The sequence below is a fragment of the Heterodontus francisci genome, chromosome 10, assembly GCF_036365525.1.
Source record: "Heterodontus francisci isolate sHetFra1 chromosome 10, sHetFra1.hap1, whole genome shotgun sequence".
NCBI classification, from domain to species: Eukaryota; Metazoa; Chordata; class Chondrichthyes; order Heterodontiformes; family Heterodontidae; genus Heterodontus; species Heterodontus francisci.
Genome location: NC_090380.1, coordinates 18237266 through 18249661, shown reverse-complemented (window position 1 = coordinate 18249661; position 12396 = coordinate 18237266).

The following is a 12396-nucleotide window of genomic DNA, read 5'->3' as shown; positions in this document are numbered from 1 at the left end:
CTAAACTTTCGTCAGAACTGGCAATGGTTCGAAAAGAATTAGGTTTTAAGCAAGTGAATGGGTGGGGAAGAGAACAAAAGGGAAGGTGTGTAATAAAAACAAGAAATGCTGGAACCACTCAGCAGGTCTGGCAGCATCTGTGGAAAGAGAAGCAGAGTTAACGTTTCGGGTCAGTGACCCTTCTTCGGAACTGGGGGAAGGTGTATGATAGGGCCCAGGAGGGGTGAGATTAAATAACAAAGCTGTCATAGGACAAAGGCAGAGTGTGTTAATGCTTGTGGTGAAAGACAAAGCGTTAGTCCAGAGAGAGTGTTAATGAGCAATGCTGTCCACATGAAAAAATAGGCACATGGTTAAAAAATAAAATAACTGCAACAACCCGATGGGCGACATGGAAACGGTGGAGGAGTTTCATTTTTTATTAAAAATCTGACCAATCACTTGAAAGTAAAGGTGGCTCCAGATTTTTAATTGAGTTTTCTGTCCACGTCACGTTGCTGATCATAAATCTTACTGGTGTGAAGTATCTCAGACTTACACAATTCCATATGTTTTAAATGGGTTGTCTCACTAATTACATAACTCTTACTCCTGACATTTCCTTGATATTTGCAACTTTAGGGGCCTGTTAGATTGCGTTTAAAAAGGCTCTCAGATTTGATCACTGTCCCTACAAGTGATAGAGTCACAGCTCATTATGCAAAACACTTCTCATTCAAAAGATGAGGCAAATCATCTTTTGACTCATTGAAAGACTTGCAATTGCATCACCCTTTTCACTACGACCTGACATCTCAAAGCGCTTTATAGCTAATGAAGTACTATTGAAGTGTAGTCACTGTTGTAATGTAGGAAACAAAGCAGCCAATTTGCGCACAGCAAACTCCTACAAGCAACAATGTGATAATGACCAGGTAATGTTTTTGAAATGTTGATTGAGGAATGAATATTGGCCAGGACACCAGGGATAACTCCCCTGTTCTTCAAAACAGTGCCATGGGATTGTTTATGTTCACGGGGGAGCAGGCAAAAGGAGCCTCAAGTTTAATGTCGCATGTGAAAGACCACTTCCAACAGTACAACACTCCTTCAGTACTGCACTGGGGTGTCAGCTTTGGTTTTTATAATTAAGTGCTGGAATGGAACTTGAACCCGGAACCTTGTAACTCAGAGGCAAGCTGCCTTTTCCTTTTTTGACTCATTGTCCTAATAGATTAGCTGCTCATTTTCTGTGTCTTGTCACTTCGTTCTTCACAATGATTGCACTTCAAAAGTATTCCATTGGCTGTAAATCACAACAACTTGTATTTATATATCACCTTTAAGGTAATAAAATGTCCCAAGGTGCTTCACAGAAGCGTTATAAAGCAAACTTTGACACCGAGCTGCATAAGGAGATATTAGCCACTTACCCACTCTTGCACTTTTCATTGAGAACTGTCGGCGAGACATCGGCCGTCTCAATTTTTCTGCTCCTCTCACTCCTCTGAACTTGTCGCACTCTCTTCTCTCAGGTCTAACCCCGACATTGTGATCAAACCTGCAGGCAAGGGTGGTGCTGTTGTTGTCTGGCGTACCGACATCTACCTTGCAGAGGCTGAGCGTCAACTCTTAGACACTTCTTCCTACTTCCCCCTGGACCATGACCCCAACACCGAACATCAAGCCACTATCCACAGGACTGTCACTGACCACATCTCCTCCGGAGATCTTCCCTCTCCAGCTTCCAACCTCATAGTCCTGCAGCCCCGGACAGCCTGCTTCTACCTCCTTCCTAAAATCCACAAACGGGACTGTCCAGGCAGACCCATTGTCTCAGCCTGTTCCTACCCCACTGAACTTATTTCTTCCTATCTTGATTCTATCTTTTCTCCTCTGGTCCAGTCTCTTCCCACTTACATCCATGACTCTTCTGACGCCCTACGTCATTTTGACAATTTCCAGTTTCCTGGCCTCAACCGCCTCCTCTTCACTACGGATGTCCAATCTCTCTACACCTCCATCCCCCACCAGGATGGTTTGAGGGCTCTCCGCTTTTTCCTTGAACAGAGGCCCAACCAGTCCCCATTCACCACCACCCTCCTCCGCCTGGCTGAACTTGTTCTCACATTGAACAACTTCTCCTTCAACTCCACTCACTTGCTTCAAGTAAAAGGTGTTGCTATGGGTACCCGCATGGGTCCTAGTTATGCCTGTCTTTTTGTGGGATATGTCGAACATTCCTTGTTCCAGTCCTACTCAGGCCTCCTCCCCCAACTCTTTTTCCGGTACATTGATGACTGTATCGGTGCCGTTTCCTGCTCCCGCCCCGAACTGGAAAACTTCATCAACTTAGCTTCCAATTTCCACCCTTCTCTCACGTTTTCATGGTCCATCTCCAACACTTTCCTTCCTTTTCCCGACATCTCTGTCTCCATCTCTGGGGATAGGCTGCCTACTAATTTTTTTTTATTATTCATTCATGGGATGTGGGCATTGCTGGCCAGGCCAGCATTTATTGCCCATTCCTAATTGCCCTTGAGAAGTTGGTGGTGAGCTGCCTTCTTGAACTGCTGCAGTCCATGTGGGGTAGGTACACCCACAGCGCTGTTAGGAAGGGATTTCCAGGATTTTGACCCAGCAACAGTGAAGGAACGGTGATATAGTTCCAAGTCAGGACGGTGTGTGACTTGGAGGGGAACTTGCAGATGGTGGTGTTCCCATGCATTTGCTGCCCTTGTCCTTCTAGTTGGTAGAGGTCGCTGGTTTGAAAGGTGCTGTCGAAGGAGCCTTCTTGTGTTGCTGCAGTGCATCTTGTAGATGGTACACACTGCTGCCACTGTGCATCGGTGGTGGAGGGAGTGAATGTTTGTAGATGGGGTGCCAATCAAGCGGGCTGCTTTGTCCTGGATGGTGTCGAGCTTCTTGACTGTTGTTGGAGCTGCACCCATCCAGGCAAGTGGAGAGTATTCCATCACACTCTTGACTTGTGCTTTGTAGATGGTGGACAGGCTTTGTGGAGTCAGGAGGTGAGTTACTCGCCGCAGGATTCCTAGCCTCTGACCTGCTCTTGTAGCCACAGTATTTGTATGGCTACTCCAGTTCAGTTTCTGGTCAATGGTAGCCCCTAGGATGTTGATAATGAGGGATTCAGCAATCGTAATGCCATTGAATGTCAAGGGGAGATGGTTAGATTCTGTCTTGTTAGAGATAGTCATTGCCTGGCACTTGTGTGGTGGGAATGTTACTTGCCACTTATCAGTCCAAGCCTGGATATTATCCAGGTCTTGCTGCATATGGGCACGGACTGCTTCAGTATCTGAGGAGTCGCGAATGGTGCTGAACATTGTGTAATCATCAGGGAACATCACCACTTCTGACTTTATGATTGAAGGAAGGTCATTGATGAAGCAGCTGAAGATGGTTGGGCCTAGGACACTACCCTGAGGAACTCCTGCAGTGATGTCCTGGAGTTCAGATGATTGACCTCCAACAACCACAACCATCTTCCTTTGCGCTAGGTATGACTCCAGCCAGCGGAGGGTTTTCCCCCTGATTTCCATTGACCTCAGTTTTGAGAGGGCTCCTTGATGCCATACTCGGTCAAATGCTGCCTTGATGTCAAAGGCAGTCACTCTCACCTCAGCTCTTGAGTTCAGCTCTTTTGTCCATGTTTGAACCAAGGCTGTAATGAGGTCAGGAACTGAGCGTCACTGAGTAGGTTATTGCTGAACAAGTGCCTCTTGATGGCACTATTGATGACACCTTCCATCACTTTACTGATGATTGAGAGTAGGCTGATGGGGCGGTAATTGGTTGGGTTGGACTTGTCCTGCTTTTTGTGTACAAGACATACCTGGGCAATTTTCTCCATTGCTGGGTAGATGCCACTGTTGTAGCTGTACTAGAACAGCTTGGCTAGGGGCGCAGCAAGTTCTGGAGCACAGGTCTTCAGTACTATTGCCGGAATATTGTCAGGGCCCATAGCTTTTGCAGTATCCAGTGCCTTCAGTCGTTTCTTGATATTACGTGGAGTGAATCGAATTGGCTGAAGTCTGGCATCTGTGATGCTGGGGACATCAGGAGGAGGCCGAGATGGATCATCAACTCGGCACTTCTGGCTGAAGATTGTTGCAAATGCTTCAGCCTTATCTTTCGCACTGATGTGCTGGGCTCCCCCATTGTTGAGGATGGGGATATTTGTGGAGCTACCTCCTCCAGTTAGTTATTTAATTGTCCACCACCATTCATGGCTGGATGTGGCAGGACTGCAGAGCTTAGATCTGATCCATTGGTTATGGGATCGCTTAGCTCTGTCTATCGCATGCTGCTTACACAGTTTGGCATAAAGATAGTCCTGTGTGGTAGCTTCACCATTTTGAGATATGCCTGGTGCTGCTCCTGGAATGCCCTCCTGCACTCTTCATTGAACCAGGGTTGGTCTCCTGGCTTGATGGTAATGTTAGACTTGGGGATATGCCAGGCCATGAGGTTACAGATTGTGGTTGAGTACAATTCTGCTGCTGCTGATGGCCCACAGCGCCTCATGGATGCCCAGTTTTGCATTGCTAGATCTGTTTGAAATCTATCCCATTTAGCACGGTGGTAATGCCACACAACACGAAGGAGGGTATCCTCAATGTGAAGGCGGGACTTCGTCTCCACAAGGACTGTGTGGTGGTCTCTCCTACCAATACTGTAGTGGACAGATGCATCTGCAGCAGGCAGATTGGTGAGGACAAGGTCAAGTATGTTTTCCCCTCTTGTTGATTCCTTCACCACATGCCCAGTCTAGCAGATATGTCCTTTAGGACTCGGCCAGCTCGGTCAGTCGTGGTGCTACCGAGCCACTCTTGGTGATGGACATTGAAGTCCCCCACCCAGAGTACATTCTGTGCCCTTGCCACCCTCAGTGCTTCCTCCAAGTGCTGTTCAACGTGGTGGAGTACTGACTCATCAGCTGAGGGAGGGCGGTAGGTGGTAATCAGTAGGAGGTTACCTTGTCCATGTTTGACCTGATGCCATGAGAATTCATGGGATCCAGAGTTGATGTTGAGGACTCCCAGGGCAACTCCCTCCCTACTGTATACCACTGCTGGGTGTGTCCTGCCGGTGGGACAGGACGTACCCGGGGATGGTGATGGCAGTGTCTGGGACATTGTCTGTCAGGTATGATTCCGTGAGTATGACTATGTCAGGCTGTTGCTTGACTAGTCTGTGGGACAGCTCTCCCAACTCTGGCACAAGCCCCCAGATGTTAGTAAGGAGGACTTTGCAGGGTCGACAGGGCTGGGTTTGCCGTTGTCATTTCTGATGCCTAGGTCGATGCCGGGTGGTCCGTTCAGTTTCATTCCTTTTTATTTACTTTGTAGAGGTTAGATACAACTGAGTGGCTTGCTAGGCCATTTCAGAGGGCATGTAAGAGTCAACCACATTGCAGTGGGTCTGGAGTCACATGTAGGCCAGACCAGGTAAGGACAGCAGATTTCCTTCCCTAAAGGACATTAATGAACCAGATGGGTTTTTCATTATGGTATTCATTATAAGCCCACCGACTCCCACAGCTACCTCAACTATACGTCGTCACATTCTGCCTTCTGTAAGGACTCCATTCCTTTCTCCCAGTTTCTCCGTCTCCGACGCATCTGCTCTGATGATGCTACCTTCCACAACAGCGCCTCTGATATGTTTTCCTTTTTCTTAAACCGAGGATTCCCCCCTCCCGCCCTTGACTGTGGTTGACAGGGCCCTCAACTATGTCCGGCCCATTTCCCGCTCTTCTGCCCTCACGCCTTCCCTTCCCTCCCAGAACTGCAACAGGGTTCCCTTTGTCCTCACTTTCCACCCCACCAGCTTCCACATCCAGAGGATCATCCTCCGCCATTTCCGCCACCTCCAGCGTGATGCCACCACCAAATGCATCTTCCCCTCCCCTCCCCTGTCAGCGTTCCAGAGGAATTGTTCCCTCCGCGACACCCTGGTCCACTCCTCCATTACCCCTGACACCGTATCCCCCTCCCACGGCACCTTCCAATACAATCGCAGGAAGTGTAATACCTACCCTTTTACCTCCTCTCTCCTCACTATCCAAGGCCCCAAACACTCCTTTCAGGTGAAGCAGCGATTTACTTGTACTTCTTTCAATGTAGTATACTGTATTCGCTGCTCACAATGTGGTCTGCTGTACATTGGGGAGACCAAACACAGATTGGGTGACTGCTTTGCGGAACACCTCCGCTCAATCCGAAAGCATGACCCTGAGCTTCTTGCCATTTCAACACATGCCCCTGCTCTCATGCTCACATCTCTATCTTTGGCCTGCTCCAGTGTTCCAGTGAACATCAACGCAAGCTCGAGGAGCAGCACCTGAACTTTCGATTAGGCATTCTGCAGCCTTGCAGACTGAACATTGAGCTCAATAACTTCAGAGCATGACTGGCCTTTTTTTATATTTTATTTTTTAACCATGTGCCTGCTTTTCATGCAGTCAGAGCTGCTCATTATTCCACTATTAACACTCTCTCTGGACCGCAAGCATTAACACATGCTTTGTCTTTGACCCATGACAGCTTTGTTATTTATTCACCCTCTGCTCTATCAAGCACCTTCCCTTTTGTTCTCTCCCCCACCCCCTCCCCTTCACTTGCTTAAAACCTAATTCTTTTCTAACCTTTGCCAGTTCTGATGAAAGATCTCGGACCTGAAACATTAACTTTGCTTCTCTCTCCACAGATGCTGCCAGACCTGCTGAGTATTTCCAGCATTTTTTGTTTTTGTGTAAGGAGATACTAGGCTGGATGACCGAAAGCTTGGTTAAACAGGTAGGTTACATGTTTTGTAATGTCCTGAGTTCAAAAGGCAAGTCTTTATTAAATACTCTCATCACTGTTCTTTGTTGCAGATTACAACATTGTCAAAATTATGGTCACACCATCATTAGCACTTCTACTCTGTCACACATTAAGATAGCTATTAAATTGTATTATTTGCAATTGCATTGATTTAAATGTCTTAAAGAGGAATTCCCAGCCTTAAAAAAACAGTGAAATAAATTACCTTACGAGAGGTTGACGTAACTGGATCAGCACAGTCAATGTGCATATATAGGGAGCACTGCTTGTTAGCAGAACGTGAGTCTGTTTTGAAGAATTATCAGGTAGGCATTATAAACAAATTGTATAGAACCATTTCCTGAGTAAACAATTCTCTGTTTACCATCCACAGCCTAATAGACCTAATTCTGTGTAACACGAATGAAGTTCATTTTTACCGCCAGCAACTCCAAACAACTGTAGTCATTAATCAGATTTTACTGCTGAAGCTGGCAGGAGTCAGCTTAACATCAATGACCAAATAAGTGTGGCAGTAGCTATGTCCCAAACCTCAGTAAACCAGAATAATATCCTATATCCCCATACATCAAATGCCTTAAAGGCAGATTGAAATGCACTGATATCCATCAAGATAATTCTGAATGGTTCTCATGGGAGAAAACCTCCAAAATGATGATTTCCAATGGGAGTGTAGGGGCAAAGATGAGTGTTTTAATTTAGAAGGCCCTGCTGAGGAGAAATCAATAAGGTCCATAGAATTGGCTCCTACTACATCTGCCCTTCCAAATATCCAGTATACTGATTACATTATGACGAGAAAGAATCCACCATAAGACTGGGAATAAGAAATGGGTCTGTTACATCCAGTCGATCATTCATCAATTCATTCTTTCCTACAGAGTTACAGAAGCAGTGTCATTGCTGACCAATGGCCCAGTGGCTGAATGCATCACTCCGTAGCACCGAGGCACCTACATTTGGTACATAAAATGATAGAAATTTACAGCATGGAAGCCGACCATTCGGCCCATTGTGTCTGTGCCAGTCATCAAGGAGCCATCCAGCCTAATGCCACTTTCCAGCTCTTGGTCTATAGCCTTGTAGGTTATGGCACTTCAAATGCATATCCAAGTACTTTTGAAATGTTATGAAGGTTTCTTCCTCTACCACCCTTTCAAGCAGAGAGTTCCAGATCCCCATCACCCTCTGGGTGAAATATTTTTCTCTTGAAACTCCTCTAAAACTCCTAGCTCTTCCCCTAAATCTATCTCCCCTTCCCCCCACCCCCCTCCCCACCCCCCCCCCCCCCGCCCCCCCGCCCCCCCGCCCCCACCACTGGTTCTGGAGCCCTCAACCAAGGGGAAAAGGGCCTTACTATCCACTCTATCTAGACCACTCTATCTTTTTGCACTTCAATTAGGTCTCAACTCAGCCTCCACTTTTCCAAAGAAAACAACCCTAGGCTATCTAATCTTTCCTCATAACTAACATTCTGTAGCCCAGGCAGCATCCTCATAAATCTCCTCTGTATGCTATCCAGTACAATCACATCTTTCCTATAGTGTGGTGACCGGAACTAGACACAGTCCTCCAGCTGTGACCTAAATCGTGTTTTATACAGTTCCAGCATAACCTCCTAGCTCTTATATGCTATGCCTCACTAATAAAGGTAAGTATCCCATATGTCTTTTTGACCACCTTATCGACCTTTCCAGCCACCTTCAGGGATCTATGGACATGCTCTCCAAGGTCCCTCTGTTCCTCTACACTTCTCAATATCCTACCATTTATTGTGTTTTCCCTTGCCTTGTTAGCCTTCCCCAAATGCATTACCTCACATTTTTCTGGATTGAACTCCATTTGCTTCTGTCCCACCCACCTGACTAGTCCATTGATATCTTCTTGCAGTCTACAGCTATCTTCTTCACTATCAATCACAAGGCCACTTTTTGTAACATCTGCAAACTTCTTAATCATATCCTTTACATTCAAGTCCAAATCATTGATATACCACAAAGGGAAAGGGACCTAGTCCTGAGCCCTTTGGAACCCCACTGGAAACAGTCCTCCAGCCACAAAAACTCCATTGACCATTACCCTTTGCTTCCTGCCTCTGAGACAATTTTGGACTCAACTTGCCACTCCGCCTTGGATCCCGTGGGCTTGTACTTTTGTGACCCATCTGCCATATGAGTCCTTATTAAAAGCCTTGCTAAAATCCATATAGAATACATCAAATGTACTACCTTCATCATCCCTCCTTGTTACCTCCTCAAAGAGTTCAACCATGTTAGTCAGACATAACCTTCCCGTAACAAATCCATGCTGACTATCTTTGATTAATCCGCGTCTTTCTACATGTAGATTTATCCTGTCCCTCAGAATTTTCCAACAGTATTCCCACCAACGAAGTTAGCCTAACTGACGTGTAATTACTTAGTCTATCTCTTTCTCCCTTTTTACACAATGCGACAACGTTAGCTGTCCTCCAGTCCTCTGGCACCACACCTATAACCAGAGAGGATTGGAAAATAATGGTCAAAACCTCTGCTATTTTTTCTCTTGCTTCCCTTAACAGCCTAGGACATATTTCATTCGGGCCTGGGGCTTTATCCACTTTCAAAGATGTTAAACCCCTGAATACCTCCTCTATCGCTATGTTAATTTCATGTAATATTTCACAATCCTCCTCCTTGATTGCAATGTCTGTATTGTCCTCTTCTTTTGTGAAAACAGGCGCAAAGTATTCATTAAGAACCCTACCCACATCCACTGCCTCCAGACACGAGTTACCCTTATGGTCCTTAATGGGCACTACTCTTTCTTTAGTTATCCTCTTGCTCTTTATGTATTTATAAAAAAATCTTTGGGTTTTCCTTGATCTTACATACAAATACTTTTTCATACCCTGTCATTGCTTTCCAAATTTCCTTTTTAATTTCATCCCTACACTTTCTATACTCCTCTAGGTTTTCTGCAGTATTGAGCCCTCAGTATCTGTCAATCTTCCCTTTTTTTCTTTATTCTCTCCTTTAAGCTCCTTGACATCCATGGGGCTCTGGATTTGTTAATCCCACCCTTTTTGCTTTTGTCATTTCTTTTGTCATTTAATCACTCCTGCTCCCCACCCTATTGCAACCCTTTTCTTCTTTCCCACCTCCCCCTTTTTTCCTGTCTCTGTACTTGCTTAGAAACTGGTAAGTTTCTAATTTCTTCCATTTCTGATGAAAGGTCATCGAGCTGAAACATTAACTCTGTTTCTCCACAGATGATGCCTGATCTGCTGAGGGTTTCCAATATTTTCTGTTTTATTACAGATTTCCAACATTCGTAGTCTTTTGCGTCACTGTTTAAAAATAAGGGGTCGCCAATTTAAGACAGAGGTTAGGAGAATTTTTTTCTCTGAAGGTGGTGAGTCTTTGGAATTCTCTTCCTCAAAAGGCAGAGGAAACAGAGTCTTTAAATATTTTTAAGGCAGAGGTAGATAGATTCTTGATAAGCAAGGGGGGGTGAAAGGTTATCGGGGGTAGGAGGAAATATAGAGTTGAGCTTACAATCAGATCAGCCATGATCTTATTGAATGGTGGAGCAGGCTCGAGGTGCTGAGGGGCTTACTCCTGCTCCTAGTTCGTATGTTCATATGTTCTTTTCTGAATATGTACATGGCCACAAAATGTAAACATTCTATTTAATGGCAGCTGTGACACACACAGTGATACCCTGGGCTGAATTTTATAAGCACACCGCAAATTGCGCAGTGCACTTTGAAGTTGGCAATCGACTTGCGTGGAGTGGCCGCCGCTGAGCCCCCGTGATATTTTGCACGGGCGCTCATTTAAATAGAGGGGGTGGAACGGCCGCCCCTGATGACGTAGAGGAAGTGGCCGCTCCGTCCCTGACAATGACGTCTGGCTCCACTGCGCAGGTGCTGGTGCCGGCGCCATTTTTAAAGGGCTTCAAGACCTGACAGCTAATGTTAAATTTTAAAGTCACAACCGCATGTAATTTAAGTAAAAAACATTAAAGTAGAGATCAAAGCCCCTCTTCAACACCCGTCCCCCCCGCCCCACAATTTTATTTCCATCTCTCCCCGAAAAACCATTTTTGCTGGTCCCCACCTTTCAACCCCAAACTTTGTACTCTTTGCCCTTCAACCCTTTCCCACCATCCCATCAGCCATTTGAATCAGTTTTCTCCACTCCCCACCCTCCTTCTGACCTGAAAATTACACTCCTCCCCCCTCCCACCAGTGTCTCGCCTCGGATTTCCAAACTGGGATCCAAAGGCACGGGACATCCGGCCACTGGCCAGAATATCTGTGTAGGTGGCCGTCCAGTCCAGGTAAGTTTATTGGCATGTATTAGCATTAATTTTAGTATGCAAATGAAGGCTCCGCCGCTGTGTGGCGGGGGTGCCACACCAAGGCCTTGCCGCTGCCAGTAAAATGCAGCGGGGCCTTCTTGGCATCGGGGGCTGAGGCAGGCTTCTCCCAGAAGAATTTTCCAAGGCCCACCACCACGACCCCCGATGTTGGAGGGCTGGTAAAATTCAGCTCCTAGACACAGAGTGAAAAGCATCTTGAAACCAATCACTAAACATTCAATTCACATAAAGCAGTATTGGGTCTTGCTCTCCCTTGTTAAAACTGCTCAGTACTCAAAGATCATCCTGAAATGCAAAGTGTTACAGACAGGTGAGAGATGATGGGAAAGTTTCTTCCTTTTCCCCTCTTGACTGACTGAAGACAGTGTTTTTTTTTAAGGAAGAGGTGTTTTTGTAACCCCTGAGCGCTTTAATTGCCACGAACAGACAAATGATAGGTTTTCTTGTCAGTTTAAAAAAAAGATAAACGTTTACTATACAACACCCAAAATATACACATCAACACCCATTCTCACACTCATACAAATATGCACACACGCAAGAAAAAAAATTATAAAGATAACATGCGTTCGGTCTGATGATTTTAAAGAATTCTTTGTTAAACTTGCTTTTCCCCAGGGTGAAGTCCTGTTAGGATTTCTGAGGTAGGGTGTTCAAGGCCAAACTCCAGTCTCTGCCTACCTGTAGTTCAAAGCTGGTAATCTTAGGCAGGGTCCTTTCTCTTCAATGGCATAAATGGATCTTCCTTGTCTGCTCAGACTTTCTTTTGGGCCTCCTTATCTCGAGAGACAATGGATACGCGCCTGGAGGTGGTCAGTGGTTTGTGAAGCAGCGCCTGGAGTGGCTATAAAGGCCAATTCTGGAGTGACAGGCTCTTCCACAGGTGCTGCAGAGAAATTTGTTTGTTGGGGCTGTTGCACAGTTGGCTCTCCCCTTGCGCCTCTGTCTTTTTTCCTGCCAACTACTAAGTCTCTTCGACTCGCCACAATTTAGCCCTGTCTTTATGGCTGCCCGCCAGCTCGGAACACAAAAGTCCGAGTGTATCAGGCCTGTGTCCTCAGTACCTTGCTCTACGGCAGCGAGGCCTGGACAACGTATGCCAGCCAAGAGCGACGTCTCAATTCATTCCATCTTCGCTGCCTTCGGAGAATACTTGGCATCAGGTGGCAGGACTATATCTCCAACACAGAAGTCCTTGAAG